This window comes from Rattus norvegicus, chromosome 11, assembly GCF_036323735.1.
Source record: "Rattus norvegicus strain BN/NHsdMcwi chromosome 11, GRCr8, whole genome shotgun sequence".
NCBI classification, from domain to species: Eukaryota; Metazoa; Chordata; class Mammalia; order Rodentia; family Muridae; genus Rattus; species Rattus norvegicus.
In genome coordinates, this window is record NC_086029.1 from 38,784,027 (window position 1) to 38,806,948 (window position 22,922).

The following is a 22,922-nucleotide window of genomic DNA, read 5'->3' on the forward strand; positions in this document are numbered from 1 at the left end:
CACTATTAACATGAAGAGGTGTTGGCTTTTGTCAGAAGTTTTCAGAGTCTGGTGAAATAATCATGTATTTTTTCCTTTCAGTTTGTTTATATGGTTGATAATTTAGCCACGCTTGCATCCTTGGGATGAAGCCTACTTGATCATGGAAGATGATGTTTTTGATGTGTTCTTGGATTCAGTGTGTGAGTATTTTACTGAGTATTTTTACATCAATATTTATAAGAGAAAGTGGTCTAAAATGTTCTTTCTATATTGAGTCATTTTTTTGGTTTTGTATCAAAGGAAATGTGGCCTCATAGAATGAGTTTAGCAATGTTCCTTCTGTTTCTATTCTGTGGAATAGTTTGAAGAGTATTGGTATTAACTCTTATTTGAAAGTCTGGCAGAATTCTGCACTAAAGCTTTCTGGCTCTGGGAAATAAACCAGGGAATGATACCCTTCACAATAGCCACAAATAATATAAAATATTTTAGTGTAACTCTAACCAAATATGTTAAACACCTGTTAAAGTCTAAGACATGGAGGGAGATGTCAGAAGATGGATAGATCTCCCATGTTCATGGACAGGTAGGATTAACATAGTAAAAGCCTTATTATCAAAAGGAACCTACCAATTCAGTGCAGTTACCATAAAAATTCTTTTCAGATCTTGAGAGAAAAAGTCTCTACTTCATATGGTAAAACAACAGCAACAACACAAACAATAAGAATACCAATGATAACAAAAACAATCCTACACAATAGAACAACTTCTGGAGTTATCATTTTCCTTGACTTGAAGCTGTACTGCAGAGCAATAGTAATAAAAATTGCAGTGTATTGGTATATAAACAGACAGTTGACCAATGGCACCAAATTGAAGACACTGAAATGCACTCACATATTACAGACAGTTAACTTTTGACAAAGAAGCCAGAACTATACAATTGAAAAAATAACGGTTTCATCACATGGTGCTGGTCCAACTTGATGTCTGCATGTAGAAGAATGAAAAGAGATGCATATTTATCACCCTACACAAAACTCAAGTCAAAGTGATACAAAGAGGTCAAAATAATACCAGATACACTAAATCTAATAGAAGAAAGATTGGGTCTAATATAAAAATTCCTGAACAGAACACCAATAGCTCTGCATCAAGGTCAGGCACTGAGAACAAAAATTGATAAATGAGACTTCATGAAACTAAAATATTTCTGTGTGGTAAAGGACAGTGTCAGTAGCCCAAAATGGCAGCCTAAAGAATGGGAACACTACGTTAGACATAAGGCTAATATCCCAAATATATAAAAAAATTCAAGAAGTTAGACACCAACAAATCAAATAACCCAATTAAAAAATCAGGCACAGTACTAAACAGAATTTTCAACAGAGGAATCGCTAAATTTAGAGAAGAACTTAAATAAATGTTTAAAGCACTTAGTCATCAGGAAAATGTGAATCAAAAGGATTTTGAGATTCTACCTGACACCAATCAAAATGACTCTTATCATAAATGCAATGACAGAACATGCTGGCACGATTGTGGAACAAGGGGAACACTCCTCCACCGTTGCTGGTGAGAGTGCAAACTTGTACAACTGCTGTGGAAATCTATCTGGGTGTTTTTCAAAAAAACAGATAACTGTTCCACCTCAAGACACAACTATATCATTTCTAGACATACATACCTAAAAGATGCTCCATTTTATAACAAAGACATTTGCTCCACTATGTCATAGCAGCTTTATTCATAATAGCGAGAAATTGGAAACAACCCAGATTCCCCTAAATGAAAAAAAATGGATAAAAAAATGTGGTTTCTTTACACAATGGAATATTACTGGTCTATGAACAACAAGGACATTATGGAATTTGCAGTCAAATGAATAGAACTGGAAGGTATCATCCCAAGTGAGGTAACGCAGACTGAGGATGCATGGTATATATTGACTTACAAGTTGATATTAGCCTACAAGTACAGGATACCCAGGCTGCATTCTACAGACCCCAAAAAGCTAAAGAACAAGAAGCCCAAAGATGCTTGAATCTTACTTAGAAGGAAGAAAATTATCATTGGCAGTGGATGAAGGGAGGGAAGTGGGTGGGAAAGGGTATGGAATAGAGAAATAGAGCCTGAAGTAGCCATCTTCTGTGGTACAGCAGGACTCCCAGGATAGGGATATTGACACCAACCCACCCGCAAAAATCTTTGACCCAAAATTGTTACTGCCTACAAGATTTGCAGTCACAAACATGGAACAATTACTCCCCCCACATGTTATCCATCCTCTGGGCAAGATCCAATCCCTGACACTATCAATGATACCTATGCTGTTTTTTTGTACACAGGAGGCTAACATAAACTGTCCTCTGAGATGCTGCACTCAGAAGCTGATAAAGACAGATGCAGAGAGCCATAGCCAAACGCAGCTGGGGAAATCTTATGGGAAGACATGGAGGAAGGATTGATGAACATAGCAGAGGTAGGGTCTCTATAAGAAGACCAAAAGAGCCAGCTACATTGGACCCATGGAGGCTCATAGAGGATAAACCAACCAAAGACCATACAAGGACTAGACCTAGGTCCAACCCACATATGGTCTTCAGCTTGGTCTTCATTAGGATCCCCCAACGCTTAGAGTTGGGTGTACTTTGACTCATTTGCCTGCCTTTATTCCATTCTCCTAACTGGGCTGCCCTTTCTGGCCTCAGTGGGAGAGGATATTTGATTTTTCTTTTGTTATGGAAACTCTGAACAATATATCTGCTAATATGTTTCTCTCTTCTTGTGCATCCTCTTCAAACTCCAGTTTACTCCACTTTTTCTCTGCTACTCTTGTCATCTACTAGATTCTTCACATTTCACATGCTTGAGGACCTATCAGTCTCATCCAGATGCTGGCCTCAATCAGTCTAAGAGCATAGTCATTCAGTATGGTCTGGTGTACTTTGTGTGATGACCACTTTCTGTAAGTAAACACTGTTCTCATTTGAGCCTTCCTTTCTGCTGTTTCAGGTTGGTAGGCTTGCTGTGGAAGTTAGTCCAGCCTTGCTCAGCAGGAAGCCACACTCTTTTCTCCTATTCTCAATGGTGTTATTGAATCACAAATATTTTCTCGTTTAATCCTAACAACTTTGGCTGTGCTTTATCTAGATGAAGAAATATACTTAGATATGGACTAAAAAATGTCTTAGTAAATTAAAAGGATTAACTATCCATAGAACTAAGAGTCACTAGTGAACACTTGTGCTGTGACCCTCACTTTGTACATACACACATATTTAATGTCATGTAGGACAGCTAAATAATAGAAACTTACATAGATATGTATTTCTGAACCTCACTGTAGGTATCCTAAAGTATATACTATTTCAATTTTAATATCAAAATTTTGCAATACCTCCTGTCACATGCTCATTTATTTATACATTCTTTATCCACTACCTTATTTTGTGTTCTGTGTAGTTTAATGTAAACTATAAATATGATTATACTTTTTCTGTAATATTCCAGAATGGCATTTTGGCTTTCTGTTTTCCTTTTTCTTATATTATTATGAATGAATAGAAACCATGAGTATATTTTGTGTGTTTTGGTAAATGCATTAAAATATAGACTATTTTGTAAATTTGAGTGATGTCTTTGTATAGATACTTACAGAAGACAGTTTCTGTGTTTCCATCACATGTTAGTACATGTGCTACCAAAGTAAGGAATTGCATGTCCCTTTTGTGGCATGTGTATTTTTATGTGTATTTGAGATTGAATCTACAACTTGTACATGCTAAAACAAGATTTTTATTCTATTTCCCAATTGCTTAGAAAAGATTTGTGATTACTTACATGAAAACATGATGTAATACTTGCACATTACAGAATTTGCATCTACATAGAAATATTATTGTGCAGATTGACATCAGAATGAGGGAAATTTTAAGTTATCTTTTAGCATAGACACTCTACCCTAAATAGGAAAAAAAGATTACAAAAGCTCTTTAGCCCTGGTACATTTCAAAAGATAATGGTGAGTAAAAATATATCTAAATGTGTTAATTGTAGTAATTTAGTCATTAAAATTATTCTTTAAAACTAAGTGATGTTTTTAAACTGGAGAATTTCCACAGAAGAGGATATTTTATATATATTTCATTCTACAGCATCCTTAGAGAGTGGAAAAGCATCTTGGGTAGGCTCCTCACTGTTTTGGTAACCTTGGGCCTGACATCTGGGAGTCATAATGCATTTTTATTTTTGGACTGGTTCTCATTGAAGTTTTTCCTCTAGCCTCACAAAAAGATTGAATCTCAAGCTAGGTTTCTGAGAAAAGTAAGCCTGGGTTTTGGCCATGATACAAGTCTTGGAAACTGTGGTCTGTCTTGAGTTTCCTTCCCCAGAACAAATATTCTCTCAATTTTAAAGAGTCAAGAATGATGCTCACCTCACCCTACATTTTGTTTTGTTTTAGAGTAAATCTGTGCAGCTTTTCGGGATCATAGATATTTGCAATAAATTATTGAAGATATTGGTAGCCAAATTACATTAACAATTCATGATAGGTAAATTTTGCAGCCACAAAAAGTTACCACAAACGTAGCAGCTTAAATCATTAAAAAAGATTGTATTGCCTCACACATCCTGTGGTCCAGTAATGTGGGTATGCTGGACGCTGTCCTTGAAGTAGGCTTCCCAAGACCACAATCAGCTTGACAGCAGGGTGGGTCCCTGATGGTAGACTCTTGGGAGGAATCTGTCTTCAAGTTCATTCAAGTTGATGGCCAGATTTAGTTCCTGTGTTTCTAGGCCTAGTGGCTCTGCATTTGCTAGCTTCAGCTGCTGGGTAGATTTTACTTCTTAAGGCCGTCTCGCTTTGTTTTAATCCTGTATTAGTGACACCTTCATGATTGTGTTCTAATCCACTTGTCTCATTCACTCTTTCTCTGCTTTTCACAAATCACCAAGGTACTCCATAAACCCAGAAAAAAAGGCTGAGTGACTCATTTTCAATAATGGTTTATGATTTGAGGATACTCTGAATTATTTTATCTTGCTTAAATTTTATATCTATGTGATCCAGTCATATGGGTGCAGGCTTAGAAGCAGTATTTAATAGAAACTGTATTTTTTCACATTTTTATTGGATATTTTATGTATTTACATTTCAAATGTTATCCCCTTTGCAAGTTTCCCCTTTCCTCTCCCCCATTCTCTTGCTTCTATGAAGATGTTCTCCTTCCCACCCACCCACTCCCAACTCAACACACTGCCACTCTCCTACACTGGGGAATTGAGTCTTTACAGAACCAAGGGTTTCTCTTCCTATTGATGCCAGACAGTGCCATCCTTTGCTAAATAAGTGGCTAGAGCCATGGGTCCCTCCATGTGTAATCTTTGGTTGGTGGCTTAGTTCCTGGAAGATTTGGGGGGCTCTGGTCATTTTTGCTATGGAGCTGCAAACCCCTTCAGCTCCTTCAGTTCTTTCTCTAACGCCTCTATTGGGGTCCCTGTGCTCAGTCCGATGGTTAGCTGCAAGTATCCTCATCTGTATCAGTAAGGCTCTGGCAGAGTCTCTCAGGAGACAGCTATATCAGGCTCCTGGTAGCAAGTACTTCTTAGCATCAACAATAGTGATTACATATGTGCTGGATCACCATGTGGGGTAGTCTCTGGACAGTCTTTCCTTCAGTCTCTGCTCCACTCTTTGTCACTGTATTTCTCCCTGTGAATATTTTGCTCCCTATTCTAAGCAACTCCCCCTACTGAAGCATCTACATTTTGGTCTTCCTTCTTCTTGAAATTGGCCTGTGATTTGTATCTTGGGTAATATGAGTTTTGGGGTTAATTTCTACTTATCAGTAGAACATAACATATGTGTTCTTTTGTGACTGGGTTACCTCACTCAGGACGATATTTTCTAGTTCATTCCATTTGCCTATGAATTTCATGATGTCATTGTTTTTGGTAGCTAAATAGTACTCCATTGTGTAGATGTACCACATTTTCTGTATTCATTTCTCTGTTGAAGGACATCTGGGTTCTCTTTAGCTTCTGGCTATTATAAATAAGGCTTCTGTGAATATACTAGAACATGTGTCCTTGTTGTATGTTGGAGCATCTTTTGGGTATTTGCCCAGGAGTGGTATAGTTGGGTCCTCATGTAGTGCAATGTCAATTTTCTGAGCAAGCTTCTGACTGATTTCCAGAGTGGTTGTACCGGCTTGCAATACCAAAAAAAAAAAAAAAAAAAATGGAGGAAAGTTCCTCTTTCTACACATCCTTGTCAGCATCTGTTGTCACCTGAGTTTTGATCTTGCCATTATGACTGGCATGAGGTGGAATCCCATGGTTGTTTTGATTTGCATTTCCCTGATGACTAAGGATGTTGAACATTTCTTTAAGTGCTTCTCAGCCATTCAATAATCCTCAATTGAGAATTCTTTGTTTAGCTCTATAACCCATTTTGCAATAGGATTATTTGGTTCCCTGGAGTATCCAGTCTATGAGTCTATATCTTTTTATTGGGGAATTGAGTCCATTGATATTAAGAGATAAAAAGGAATACTGAGGGGTTAGGGATTTAGCTCAGTGGTAGAGTGCTTGCCTAGCAAACATAAGGCCCTGGGTTTGGTCCTAAGTTTCGAAAAAAGGACTACTGATTGTTCTTCTCTGTTATTTTTGTTGTTAGAGGTAGAATTATGTTTGTGTCTCTCTTGTCTTTTGGTGTCATTGCAAGGAAATTACTTTCTTGCTTTTTCTAGGATGTAGTTTCCCTCCTTGTGTTGGAATTTTCCATTTAATATCCTTTGTAGGGCAAGATTTGTGGAAAGATATTGTGTAAATTTGGTTTTGTCATTGAATATCTTGGTTTCTCCATTTATGTTAATTGAGAGTTTTGCTGGATATAGCTGGGCTAGCATTTGTGTTCTCTTAGGGTCTGTATGACATCTGCCAAGGATCTTCTAGCTTTCATAGTCTCTGGTGAGAAGTCTGGTGTAATTCTGATAAGTCTGCCTTTATATGTTACTTGACCTTTTTCCCTTACTGCTTTTAATATTCTTTCTCTGTTCTGTGCATTTGGTGTTTTGACTATTATGTGACAAGATGAATTTTTTTCTGGTCCAATCTATTTGGAGTTTGGTAGGCTTCTCATATGCTATGGGCATCTTTCTTTAGGTTAGGGAAGTTTTCTTCTCTAATTTTTTGAAGATATTTACTGGCTCTTTATGTTTCAGCCCTTGCTCTCTTCTAAACCCATAATCCTTAGACTTGCTCTTTTTATTGTGTCCTGAATTTCCTGGATGTTTTGGGTTAGGAGCTTTTTGCATTTTGCATTTTCTTGGACTATTGTGTCAACGTTTTCTATGGTATCTTCTGCTCCTGACACGCTCTTTTATCTCTTGTATTTTGTTGGTGATCCTTGCATCTATGATTCTTCATCTCTTTCCTAGGTTTTCTATCTCTAGGGTTGTTTCCCTTTGTGATTTATTGTTTCTATTTCCACTTTTAGATCCTGGATAGTTATGTTCAATTCCTTCACCTGTTTGGTTGTAATTTTCTGTAATTTTTAAAGGAAATTTTGTATTTCGTCTTTAAGGGATTCTACCTGTTTACCTGTGTTCTCTTGTATTTCTTTAAGGGAGTTACTTATGTCCTTCTTAAAGTTCTCTATCATCATCATGAGATATGATTTAAATCCAAGTCTTGCTTTTCCAGCGTGTTGGGGTATCCAGGATTTGCTGTGTGGGGAGAACAGGGTTCTGATGATGCCAAGTAGTCCTGGTTTCTGTTGCTTAGGTTCTTGTGCTTGCCTCTCATCATCTGGTTATCTATGGTGTTAGTTGGTCTTGCTGTCTCTGACTGGAGCTTGCCTCTCCTGTGGTCCTGTGAGACTCTGATATTAGGATTCAAAGCCCTCCTTGAAGACCAACTCACGCTGGGCAGGATTTGGGTACAGAAAGCTGTGGGACAGCCATAGCTCTGAGTGCAGATGCAGCTGGAGACAGGAAGGATCCTGTCCCAGGCTGCTCTGCTGTTCCTGCACCTTGTGTAACCCTGGGCATGTCTCTCTTTGGACAGTTATTGGAGCAAAAGTGGTGGTCTCACATAAGGGCTTGAGAGTGAGAGCAGTCCTGCGAGAATTGGGGCTCTCACTGGATTTGGGTAGGGAGGGCTGTGGGACAGAGAGAAAATAGAAGTAGAAAATAAATAGACTAAAATTATCTTTCCAATCTTTTGCAATCTCTGGAGTTAATTGCTTCTTCTTGGACCTCTCTTATGAATGAGTAAAAAGGATGATAGTACACCACAGCTAGATTTGATAGCAGGCATCTTCAAGTAAAGGTAGGAAGATATGAATTCTGAGGTCAAACTGGATACATGGTCATGTGTTATCTCCACAATAAAATTGACATTTGGAAAAGATGAGATGGGAATTGAACTTTGAGATGTGTCACTCCAAAACTCATGGTTTTAAATACCATGTTTGCCAGTGTTTCTCTTTCACTGTTGATTGAAATTATTAAGGATACTGGTCTTATAATAGTCACTCCTTGTCCTCTAATTTTAGCCAAATTTCACATTACACGAAAGAGAGTAGAAGGGGACTAAATATATCTGCATATCGAGGGTGCAAGATTTGGAGTGGAAGAAGCAGTGGTATAGTAGCATCTATCTAATACTAAATGGTGAGCCCTGAAAACATACACTTAATTCCCATGACACAGAGTAAGCAGTTGTATTTAAACATTAGGAATATGCATGTAATAGCAATTAATGAATAAAAGCAAACATGAATATAAAAGATTGTAGTGAGTGGTACGTGGAAGGATTGGGTGGGAGGAAAGGTTGGCGGAGTAATGTAAGAACACCCCCAGAATAAGAGAAATAAACATAATTAGATTTTCAAACTTTGAAAACTCTATAGAATGAAGTTATATGGAGAAACAGTCCATTCAGCGTTAGCTAGCTCATCAATACTATAATGACCTCTTTAGGAAATACATTCTGTATTCCCTCTGATAGCCCAAATCAGAAAAGGAATCTGTAATGTGTAAAGTTTCCAGAAAGATTTTCATGTTATCTTCTGAAATGATGTGCCTAGATTGATATATTGACAATGTAGAAAGTAGCTAACAGAAGCAATTTGTAGAGATTAATGAAAAACAGGCATCAGAATCTGTGATGTGCAAAACAATAAATGTTTGATGCTTTTCCCTGCATAAGGGCATGGCAGAAAGTATGTTAGACTCTTAGTTTAATAATTTCAGCATAGAATGTTCAAACAAACACATAGACACATGTTGCAAAACATGTGCTATATTTTTAAGCAATTCTAGTTCACTGAACAAAACATTAATTCTAGTTCCCTTCATTGCTCAGTATAAATCTCCTCCTTATTTTCTAAACCAAACTAATGAACCACTCCTGGCAGGGTTATATGCTTTCGACTCTAGAGTCAGCACCTCTCTCTCTTACTGACTGGCCATGTTCCTCTAACAAAGTTTGTATTGGCCATACTGGTGTCAAGAGGGTGGGACTCACTATGCAGTTTCTTTTTTCTTTGATCTTCTATTTCTCTTGCAAATTTCTGTCTTATTCTTTAATTATCTTAGCTGTGAATAATATCTTTTGTGCCAACTTGTGTTGAGCACAGCAGGCAGTTGCAAGCAATGAAACATGCAGTCCCAGGGACATTGTGTCCATGTTGGTTGCACTGTTTTACAAGACAAAACCCATTGGCATATTTTCTATTGAAAAACCCAGAAGGAAGTTCTCTCCAGCAGGCCAGAAGTAGGGTTAGGCTTGCACCTTCCAGCAGTTCCTATTAGGAAAGTACGGGCCTAAAATGTGAACTGAGTTACCATAGTTGTTCAGTTCATGCCCTGTAATGCCTAGAAAATTTGAGAAACAGCTAGTAGAATGGTACCCTCTTGAAGCCATTTTCTCTCCCTCTACCTCAAACTAATTTTCTGCAGGAAAATTTTTTCCCAAGCAAAATTATGGGATTTTAAAAAATTAAGATGCATTCATATTGACTAACTTATTCATATGTAGTGATCACAGGGACTAATGTATGTGGACATTGAAAAAGAGAGGTTCTCTATTTCAAAGCCAAAGCCCACCAAATTTTTTTTCAGGGAAACAGAAACTAAGTCATAAAGCAAGAAAAGGAAAAGGAAGAAAGATAGAAGGATTGATCTGTTGTGTTATAAAGTGCTTTAGAAAACAACCATACATAGTAGCTATTTCCCAATACTTAAAAATTATGTTTGCATTTAGTCACACTCTTTTGTATACTCCTCCCAACATGGACATGATGCCCAGCTTGTCCCTGGCATTAGACACCTTATTGCTTGAATGTGTCTGCCATGCTCAGCACAAATTGGAATAAAAGACAACATTCACAGCAAGTACAATGGAAGAATGAGGCAGAAGTTTGCAGGAAAATAGAAGATCCAAAGAAAAGAGAAATGACATTTGAGTCTTAGGGCAAGGAAACTGAAGAGACTCCTTTAGGATCTTAAGATGGGAGCAAAACCAGCGAGGGCCCCTGCGATCACAGCCCGTGAAGCAGAGACACATGTTTTTGCTTGTTCACTCTTTAGCATGATCTTGGGAAAGTTAATGAAAACTTCTAATCTCAATTTCCATAACCATAAAACAAAGCTCAAAGGAGTCAAACTAATTAGTCATTTAGTTAACTGAGACAAAGTCTTATTTAACCCAGGCTGGCCTGACACCCACTCTGTAACTGAAACTGACCTTAATTTAAAAACTCTTGATTCTCCTCCTGTCTGTGTCTCCCAAGTGCAGGTATTATAGGTGTACGCCACTGAGATCGTGATGCCATATTCTATGAATCTTGTGAAAAAAAAAACACCTGAACGTATACATATGCAAAATTGAAAGAGTACATTACTTGTAATCATCCAAACTTGGATCTACTCCTCTATCCCAAAACTTATCTTTATCCCTCAGGTGTGAGTAAAAAGGCACTTTGGGTTCTGAATAGATTACATGTATTTCTTTTACCTTTTGGTTAAGTCCCTAACCCTATTTCTTAAACCTTACATGTAAAAATTGACTCAAGATTTCTATTTGTTCATGTGTAATGTCACATAGTATACTGGCTGGTTTTCTGTGTTAACTTGACACAAGCTGAAGTTATCACGGAGAAAGGAGCCCTCCCTTGAGGAAATGCCTCCATGAGATCCAGCTGTAAGGCATTTTCTCAATTAGTGATCAAGGGTGGGAGGGCCCATTGTGGGTGGTGCCATCCCTGGGCTGGTAGTCCTGAGAGTTCTATCAGGAAACAAGTTGAGCCACCCAGTAAGTAACATTCTTTTATGGCCTCTGCCTCAGCTCGTGCTTCCTGGCCTACTTGAGTTCCAGTCCTGACCTCCTGTTGTGATGAACATCAATGTGGAAGTGTGAGCTGAATAAACACTTTCCTTCCAACTTGCTTCTTGATCATGGTGTTAGTGCAGGGATAGAAGAAAAATGGTACCAACACAGTGGGCTATTCCTGGGACAACCTGACCATATTTGGGGAGAACTGTGGAAGGACTTTGGAACTCTGAGCTAGAAGAGCCATTGGGATGTTAAGAGTTCTGTGGGATGTTCTGTAGGATTTTGAAGGATAATGTCAACAGTGCAGAAGATGGAGGCCTGGCTTGTGAAATTTCAGAGGGAAGATTAAAGACTCTTATGAGGGATGTTGCTATTTTGATTGTGCAGATTCTGTGGTTTTGGTCAGCTGTGATTAACAGGATTGGTATCTTGTTCTGCTGAACTATTAAGTGAAACTTTGCATTCTGGGACTATTGATGCTCATTAACCAGAGCTAAGAAATTAGTGGTGGTTAAGAAAAGCACCATTGAGGTGAAATCTTCTGGGAAGTGTATTATGAGAGCACAAAAAAGCTGTGTTCCAGAGATAGCCAAGGTTGTACTTCGTGCTGCAGTTGGAGTTTGTAATGTCTTTTTTTTTTTTTTTGGTTCTTTTTTTCGGAGCTGGGGATCGAACCCAGGGCCTTGCGCTTCCTAGGCAAGCGCTCTACCACTGAGCTAAATCCCCAACCCCTTGTAATGTCTTAAGGGCCACCCAGGTGGTACTGATTTTGAAGGAATGAAGGGACCATGAAGAGCAACTGAGGCTTGCTACTGTGAGAGGCCATGGAAGGCCATTGGTGTTGGTAGTCTCAGTTGCAGTTGATAGCCTAGGGTTCATGGGACCATGTAAAGAATTCGACACTTGCTGCCATGAAGAGACCCTATGAGAGGCTGTTAGTGAAGCCTAGTTGCAGCACAAGACCTCAAGTGTACTGGAGATTACAGTGTCATGGAATGATCACCAAGAACAGCAACATCAGTGGAATAGATCAAGCTGAGCTTAATGCTACAGAGGGCAGAGTTGGAGAAGTGACAGTTGAAGAAGTTGGATGAGCCCAAAAGATTGTGAGTGGATCCCAGACATAGAGTTTGATTTTCCTTTTGATTGTGACTGTGACCTGATATTTTTCCCTCTTCAAGTAAGAAAATATTTTAGTAGACACCACAGTTAAGGGACTTTGAATTTTAAAGACTTTGAACTATAAAAGAGATTGGATATTTCAAAGGGAAATTTTAATATGTAAGAATTTGTAAAGACTGTGGGATTTTAAAGTTATTTAGATCTTGGGGATGAATAAGAAAGTAAGGGTTGAGACTTTAGAGTGATGTGTTTGTGTACCAAATTGATAGGGTTTCAATTATACTGACTGATTTTGTGTGTCAACTTGACATAAGTTGGAGTTAACACATAGAAAGGAACCTCCTTTAGGAAATGCCTCCATGAGATCCAGCTGTAAAGGCATTTTCTCAATTAGTGATCAAGGGGGGAGGGCTTAGCTATTTGTGGGTAGTGCCATCCCAGGGCCCTTAGTCTTGGGTTCTATAAGAAAGGAAGCTGAACAAGTCGGGGAAGCAAGTGAGTAAGAAACATCCCTCCATGGCTTCTGTATCAGCTCCTGTTTCCTGGCCTGCTTGAGTTCCTGTCCTGACTTCCTGGAGTAATGAACAGCAATGTGGAAGTGTAAGCTGAATAAAACCTTTCCTCCCCAACTGGCTTCTTGGTCATAATGTTAGTGCAGGGATAGAAATACTGACTAAATAGACACAGGTACATATTAATATTTCCTTTACTTTTTGATTAGCTCTACATATAGATATTCAACACTAATTAATAGTGTGTATTTCAGGCCCAGGAAAATACATAACTTTGAGCTTTCCAATGTACCTGCACACTTGTAGATATGGCTGCTGATTGTTTTGTGATTAGAAGAATGCACTAAATTCACTTTATATATTTGGCTTGCAAGTTGCTAATGTTTGAGTTAAATAATTGAGGAAAGACCAATTTTACATTTATAATCAGTGTAAAACTATTCATAAAAATGTTTTACAATTTTCTAGAATTACTTTCATAACATAATTGAACATATTACTAAGAAATGGTTAATATTTAAAGTAGATTTCCTATAAAAACCCACCAGAAAATATTTCCCTTGTGATATAACCCTGTTGCCACCCTTGTCAAAAGTAGAGTGAGTGAATGTTTGCCTTATCACTGAAAATATATTATCCACAATAGCTGTTCACATATAAAATTTTAAATGTATAAAGTATAGTAATGATTTAAATATGTGATTTTTGTTTCATTGCTGTTTTGAGTTACTGAAGTATAAAAGTAATATCAAGGAAAATATGTAAAACATTTTAATGTGAAACACAATTAATAATATAAATAATCAGAATTAAGAGATTAAAACCACTTGAGTGACATTGTACTGCTACTGACTGTTTCCTAGTTGATATAACTTACTAATAGGTGGATGCTCTATAAGACTACTTGTGGCTAAGTCAGTATTTTGAACTTGATTGATTTACGTTTTTGCTACTTTATTTTAATTATTATTAATTAATTAATTTCCCCTAGCAATGACTCTACTCAACTTTTCTATTTCAAATAGTTTTGAAAATATAATTTTACTACATTTTAAAGATGATGGTAGGGCTGGAGAGATGGCTCAGCCGTTGAAGGCTAGGCTCACAACCAAATATAAAGATGATGGTAACATTTCACTTTATTTCTCATATTCTTTGAAATAGTAATAAAATGCTACTTGATACAGCCATGCTTCAGTGGGGTATGCACTGAATCTTGACATTACTCTCTGTGTCTGAGTGAATCTTTGTATGAATTGACAACATGATTTTGTGATAGTCAGTGCTGATTGTCAACATGGTGACATCTGTAATCACACAGAAGATAAGACAGTGGGTACTTTCACCAGGGAGAGTTTGCCTTAGATTAGCCTCTGTGCATGTTTCTAAGATGATTATATGTATTGGGTTAATTGAGATGTGAATAGACTTTTTTTTAATTGGACATTTTTTTAAATTTACATTTCATATTTTATCCCCTTCCCCAGTTTCTCGTACATAAACCTCCTATCACATCCCCCCTCTCCCTTCTTCTATAAGAGTGTTCCCCCACTGAACCACCCACTCCTCATCACCCTGACATTTCCCTACATTGGGAGGGTGGTTTTGGTGGTGGTGGTCCTGCCTTGGCAGGACCAAGTGCTTCCCTCCCATTGGTGCCCAACAAGACTATCCTCTGCTATATGTGCAGCTGGAGCTATGGGTCTGTCCATGTATAGTCTTTAGGTAGTCGTTTAGTCCCTAGGAGCATGCATTGGTTGGTATTGTTGTTCTTATGGTGTTGTAAACCCTTTCAGCTCCTTAAATCCTTTCTTTAACTCCTCCAATGGGGACCCCATTATCAGTTCAATGGTTGGCTGCTAGCATTTGCCTCTGTATTTGTCATGCTCTGGCAAAGCCTCTCAGAAGACAGCTATATCGGGTTCCTGTCAGCATGCATTTCTTGGCATCAACAATATTGTCTGGGTTTGGTGGCTTTAAGTATATGGGCTGGACCCTCATATCGGGCAGGCTCTTAATGGCCATTCCTTCAGTCTCTGCTCCAAACTCTGTCTCCATATCTCCTCCTATGAATCTTTTTGTTTCCCCCTTTAAGAAGGACTGAAGCTTCCACACTTTGGTTGTCCTTCTTCTTGAGCTTCATGTGGTCTGTGGATTGTATCTTTGGTAATCAGAGCTTGTGGGCTAATATCCAATTATCAGTAACTGTATACCATGCTTTCTTCCTTCCTTTCTTCCTTCCTTCCTTCCTTCCTTCCTTCCTTCCTTTCTTTCTTTCTTTCTTTTTTTTTTTTTTTGCGACTGGGTTACTTCACTCAGGATGGTATTTTTTAGTTCCATCCATTTGCCTATAAATTTCATGACATCATTCTTTTTGATAGCTGAGTAGTGCTCCATCCTGTAGATGTACCACATTTTCTGTATCTATTCCTCTGTTGAAGGGTATCTGGGTTCTTTCCAGCTTCTGGCTATTATGAATAAGGCTGCTATGAATATAGTGGAGCTTGTGTCCTTGTTATATGTTGGGGCATCTTTTAGGTATATGCCCAGGAGTGGTATAGCTGGGTCCTCAGGTAGTGTAATGTCCAATTTTCTGAGGAACCTTCAGACTGATTTCCAGAGTGGTTGTAACAGCTTGCAACCTGACCAACAATGGATAAGTGTTTCTCTTTCTCCACATCCTCCAGAGAATCTGCTGTTACCTGAGGGTTTTTTTCCTTATCTTAGACATTCTGACTGTTGTGAGGTGAAATATCAGGGTTGTTTTGATTTGCATTTCCCTGATGACTAAGGATGTTGAAATTTCTTTCGCTACTTCTCAGCAGTTAGATATTCCTCAGCTGAGAATTCTTTGTTTAGCTCTGTACCCCCTTCTTTAATAGGGGTATTTGATTCTCTGGAGTCTAACTTCTTGAATTCTTTGTATATAGTGGATATTATCCTTCTATCAGATGTAGGATTGGTAAAGATATTTCCCAACCTCTTGGTTGCCGTTTTGTCCTAATGACAGTGTCCTTTGCCTTATAGAAGCTTTACAATTTGATGAGGTCCCATTTGTCTGTTCTTGATCTTAGATCACAAGCCATTTGTGTTTTGTTCAGGAAATTTTCCCCAATGCCCCCATGTTCGAGCCTCTTCCCCACTTTTTCTCCTATTAGTTTGAGTGTATCTAGTTTTATGTGAAGGTCTTGATCCACTTGGAATTGAGCTTTGTACAGATCTATAAGAATGGATTGATTTGCATTCTTCTACATCATGCTAACCTCCAGTTGAACCAGGGTCTTTTGTTGAAATTGCTATCTTTTATCCACTGGATGGTGTTAGCTCCTTTGTCAAAGACCAAGTGACCATTGTTGTGGCAGTTCATTTCCCAGTCTTCAGTTCTATTAAATTGATATACCTGCTTGACTCAGTATCAATACCATAAAGTTTTTAACACTATTGCACTGTAGTACAGCTTAAGATCAGGGACAGTGATTCTTCCAGAAGTTCTTTTATTGTTGAGGATATTTTTCAATATCCTGGGTTTTTTGTTATTCTAAATGTATGTGAGAATTGATCTTTCTAACTAAATGAAGAATTAAGTTGGCATTTTGATGGGGATTGCATTGAATCTGATGATTGTTATGGGCAAGATGGCCATTTTTACAATTTTCATCCTGGCAATCCATGACCATGGGAGATCTTTCCATTTTCTGAGATCGTCTTCAATTTCTTTCTTTGGAAACAGAAGTTCTTGTCCTACAGATCATTTACTTGCTTGGTTACAGTCGCAACAAGGTTTTATGTTATTTGTGACTATTGTGAAGGGTTTCATTTCCCCAATTCTTTCTCAGCACGTTTCTCTTTTTAGTACAGGAAGGCTACTGATTTGTTTGAGTTAATTTTATATCCAGCCACTTTGGTAAATTTGTTTATCAGACTCATTAGTTTTCTGGTGAAACTTTTGGGGTCACTTATATATACAATCATATCATCTGCAAATAGTGATATTTTGTCTTCTTCCTTTCCCATTTGTATCCCTTTTCCCTTGTTGTCTAATTGCTCTGGCTAGGACTTTGAGTATTATATTGAATAAATAGGAAGAGAGTGAGAAGCCTCGTCTAGTCCCTGATTTTATTGGGATTGCTTCAAGTTTCTCTCCATTTAGTTTAATGTTGACTTCTGGTTTGCTGTATACTGATTTAAATATGTATAGGTATTGGCCTTGAATTCCTGATCTTTCCAAGACTTTTAACATGAACAGACATTGAATTTTTCAAATGCTTTCTCAGCATCTAATGAAATTATCATGTGTTTTTTTTTCTTTGACTTTGTTTATATAGTGGATAGTTGACTGATTTCCTTATATTGAATCTTCACTGCATACCTTGGATAAAGCCTACTTGATCATGATAGATGATCATTTTGAGGGGCTCTTGGACTTGATTTGCAAGAATTTTATTGAGTACTTTTGCATTGATGTTGTGATTTCTCTGTTTCTATTTCCATTGTCAAATCCTGAATGGTTTTGTTCAATTTCTTTATCTGTTTGGTTGTGTTTTCCTATAATTCTTTAAGGGATTTTTGTGTTTCCTCTTTAAGGGCTTCTACTTGTTTCCTTGTGTTATCCTGCATTTCTTTAAGGGAGTTATCTATGTCCTTCTTAAAGTCCTCTATCATCATCATGAAGTGTGATTTTAAATCCAAATATTTCATTTCTGGTGTGTTGGGATATCCATTATTTGCTTTGGTGGGAAAACTGGGCTTTGATGAAGCCAAGTAGCCTTGGTTTCTATTGCTTAGGTTCCTGCACTGGCCTCTTTCCATCTGGTTGTCTCTGGTGTTAGCTGGTCTTGCTATCTCTGACAGTGGCTTGACCTTCCTGTAAGTCTGTGTGACAGCCCTCCTGGAGACAGGCTTCCTCCCACTGGGATCTGGGTACAGAGAGTTGTGGGACTTGGTCAGCTCTGGGCACAGGCGGAAACTAGAAGGGTCCTGTCCCAGAATGCTCCTGGATATGTGTCATAAAGGATACAGGTGGGTCCCTTGGAGCAGAAGTGGTGGTCTTATCTGTGCTCTCGGGTGTGTCAGAGCTCCTGGTGACTGACTTTCAGCTCTGTGTGCAGGCAGAGACTGGAAGGATCCTCTCCCTGATGCTCCTAGGGGGTTCAATAAACATGTCTACCTGGTCTTGGATCCTGCATCACAAAAAAGGAAAGAGCCTAACTGCACAAATGTGTTTATCGTTCACCCATACTTTATAACAGCTGATATGATGGGTGACTAGCCTCAAGGTGTCCTGTTGCTGCTATCCACTCCTGTGGAACTGTGAGCCACTGTGTACCCTTTCTCTTCAGGTGCTTTTCTGAAAGCGTCTGATTAACCACAACATCAGGAGATGTAAATAAGAAAAGCATACTTGTAAAGAACTGTAAACTCAAAACCTGACTTCATAAAGTACAATGCATTGGAAGTCCCTAAAATTTTTAATTGTTTAGACAAAGCTCCAATACCACATATATATATATTTATAAACTTATGTCCTTAAATATATTTATATCAATTCCCAAATCTTTCTCCCTTCTTCCACACATAACTCCAACCACAGTTTTCATAAACCTCACCCCTTCTAGCTCCTCCTGCACCTTCCCTTTCTTCTGGATCCACTCCAACTCTGTTTTCTTTCAGAAAACAGCAGACCTACTAGAGATGATAAATCAAACACAAAAAAACAATATATATTAAGACAGAGGGAAAGCTCTCATATTGAGAGTGGATATCATAACCCAGTGGGAGGAAAAGAGCAGACAAAAGATCCAGAGAGAGACATACATGCTCCAACAGTTAGCAAACCCACAGAGACACCAAGCTAATAACTATATATATGCACATGTATGTAGTATATATGTGGAGGACCTTGTAAAGACCCATGTGGGCCCTATGCTTGCTGTTTCGGTCCCTGTGAGGTCACATAAGTCCTACATGGAGACTGTTATCCAGGAGACCTAGCATAGAACTAAACATTACTGGATAAAGCCTCCCCAAAAAATTGACAAAATGATTGCTAATATTTTTCTGCTATATTCATAGAATCTTCATTAGAGTGGGAGTGGGTACAGAAACAGACAGCAAGACATTATGCAGAAAGAGAGTCTAATCTCCATCAGTTCTCTCCCCTAGTGTCTGGGGAACCCTGCTGAAACCTGAAAAAATCTGAGTCAGAGGGGTGGAGTATAACCTGAAAAACAATTATTTACAATAAGAGAAAAATATTATCTAATTATATTTGATTTTCTTTTAAAATTATTACAGATATTATGATTAGGGAACTATTTTCTATTTAAAAGGAATTAAAACTACTTTAAACTATGGAAGACACTGGGTTTTCACTTTCTCCTTGAATTTTAATTTCTCTTTCACTGGTTAATAATCTTTTTGTCCTGGTTGGAAAATAATGCTTCTATGATCTCTCACACATAGCGTACTTCATCTTTATGGAAGCTCATCAATTAATTTTGAGAGAGTTCTATACTTTAAAAAACAGCTCAAATGGAGTCCTGTCATCATATATACCACTGGAATTGTTGGGAATCCAGCCAGCGTGATAAACCATTATCTGTGCTATGTTCTATGTGAGTGTTATGAATATGGAAAATGAACCTTTGACTTGGTGGTAAGATGTATCACCTTCTCACACTTGGAAAATATCTCTCTGTATCACTGTGCAGTTACATTCAGATGTCACCATTAATGCTGGAAGACTGTTAATCCCCAGTGCAGGGAATATGTGGGGGACAATAAGGGAAATGTATAGGGGGAATACCCTTGTATGGGGGAAGGGGAGCCGAGGGAATGGGGGCTTATGGGGAAGGGGAATAACTTTTGAAATGTAAGTAAAGAAATATATCTAATAAAAAATTCAAAATAAAGATAGTTAATCCTAACATAAGTGAAATATCAATATTTACAACCATTCTGATAAATTTATATCACTTTGGCATGCTTCTATTATATACATATATATCTATTCTACTATATTAGATAGTAGATCTTTTCTAAACTTGCCTCTTGGTTTGCATAATTTTCAAGATGAAATCCCCATAGTTATTAATTCAGCCTATTAATTACTTAGCATTTCTTTGCCACATCAAGCATTACTCATGTAGTTATTACAGGTCATAAGCTAAACTATCTTTTCAACAACATCTTTGTGGGAAATTTCATTGTTGCATTATACATTCTCATCAAGCACGCTGTTCTAACAGTGTACCCCATGGAGTACTGCCTAAGCCAGTGTTTTGTATTAGCTGTTCAAGGCATTCATATTCCAATCACCCACCAACAATGGAGATTAGACATTTGATGACACCATAAGATACTTCATTTAGCTGAACTCTGGGTTGAAATGTACTGAAAAGATGCCATGAATCTGGAAAATTCCCTTCCACTTACCTTTCTGTTCCTGGTCTGGATCTCAGACATTCTTTGTGTTTTCTTCTCACTTTAATGTCATACATCCTTTTTTTTTCATACAGAAATAGTATTTCTCAAAACTGTATCTTAACTTCTAGACTACATAAACATGCTAGTATTACCAATATACTAGAGGAGTAGAAGGTCCTTCAGCTAAGTTATTTAAGATGCTCCAATGGAACTACTACTGTATTTTCAAAAAATAATTAGCATTAAGTTACTATGTAACTCAAAATGTGTTTATAATTATGACAAAAATACGAATGACTCCCATGGTTGCTTCTATGTATTATGCTTAATGAACTTGGGTTTTATTAATAGTTTTCATTTTCTTAAGCAGAATAATGTGAACAGAGAAAAAAGCCAGGGAATTTGTCTTTGGTTATTTGTAATGTAATATTTTTCTATCAATTCTGAGAAATGTGAAACATTGATTATCATGCATAATATTTATGCATAATTGTTTTGATAAACATCTTCTATGATAAGACCCATGGCTTTGTTTTGTTTAAATCCACATGGCCCAGGCTGGCCTGAGAGCTGTGACACTACTCCTCTGCCATCTTCCTGACTACTAGAATCTATAGGGTGACACACTATAATTTTACTGTTTTGTCTTATTTTCTTTTACATTCTTTAATGTCACCGTATCTCTGTGGTATTCACTCACAATTCTTTCTTATTATTTCTCTATATTTCTATCTCCTTTTCCTCCTCCTCTTCCTCCCTCCCTCTCTCTCTCTCTCTCTCTCTCTCTCTCTCTCTCTCTCTCTCTGTTTCTCTCCCTGTCTCTGTCTCTCTCTGTGCATTCATGCGTGTGTGTGTGTGTGTGTGTGTGTGTGTGTGTGTGTATGTTGTTTCATTCTTTTGGACTTTTGGACTTGATATTTCTTTAGAACACATGCAGTTATTTTCACAGACTCAAGTATATGTCCTAGACAAAGTGAGACTATTAGCATGGTCACATTAGTAAAACATCTAAAGCAAAATATTTTATAATAGTAACTATTTCTAGGATTTGTCTCTTTCGTATCTAATAAAGAACTTTCCATACGGTCTTGCTACATGTAAGGTTAAAACTATAGAGTATCTAAGGTTTTTTCCAACTCTTAGGAATGTGTAATAGCACTATTGTATGAAGCAATTCTTTAATTTATTTCTTAAATAATGCAGATGCCTATGATTCTAGAAAAGACACATTTGGAAAAATACATTAAAATCAAGCTCTAGTAATTTTAGCTTTAGAAGTCTATTAAATGCTACACAATATCAGTTCATAATACATTGAAGTAGAGATTTTCTTAGTTGTGTTCCAGCATTGACTTCCAAGAATCAAACAAAATAGAAAACACAGAGTAGCCTGTACCAAAGGGACACAGAGCAGTCTGAGAAATGGAGGGATTCTTTATCCAGAAGTTGTAGATCTTAAAATAAAGAAATGAAAGTTTTCATGTGACTCATACCTAAATACTTTCCTTTGTAATTTCTGTAGTTCAAAAAAATTCACAAAATAAATTATATGCTAACACATATCTCCTGGCCAGGGTTTATGGTGTCAAGGTAAGAAGATAATTTTTATGTCATAGCATTGTTTTAAATAAAATTGTGTATATCATATTGCCAAGAGTAGAATCAAATTAAATTACGAATGCATTATAGTCTAGGGTTCATTGGGAAGAACTGTATAGGAGTTAGGAAAAATCAAATTGAAGACAGACAGAGGAATGCCAGCCACATGGACTTGCAGACTGGCTTGGAAAAGCAAATGAAGACATTTGTGTAAAGTTGACAATGACTATGGATTCTGTAATCTTTCAGAATAACAGAGTATTAGCTGTAGTCTTTCATCACTTAAATAATGACCATCAGGAACATTGACATAATATTAGTTGTAGTTTGTTCATATGGCCTGGTTGATTTTTATCTGTCAAGAAATGATCTCTCTTTTATTTTAACATTTTTTTAAAATTCAATTTTGGTTAAGTTCTCAGTAAGAAGTGAGTATATCCAAACAGTACACTATTATTATAGGTGATCCTGTGAATATTTTTATTGGGAATGCTATTTATGGAGCAGTTTATGGTCATCACAGGCATAAACATTTATAATGCTGAACTCAAGAAGATAACCCTAGCAGGTATTATCTGAGACATGAGTTGCCATATAAAGGTATACAATATTCTTACAAAGATTTAACCTGCAATGAAGATTAATGTTATGGCATGAGTAAATTAAAAATTATGGATAAAAATTACTTCTCATTCCTAGAAGATGTAAACTCAAAACAGACTCCATATTATTCTGGCTCTTATAGTCTCCCAGTAATCAGTGAGTCTTTTTTTGTAGATATATTCCTTGGGACTTGGCTTTAGGACTCTGAAATGTTCTTGATTGTCATATTCTACCATATTCTACTAGATATATCAAGATCAAAGCAGTAGACATATTAATATGGGTGGGAGAAAGGCCATGTGTTCTTAACTCTACACAAAGGACCATAAGT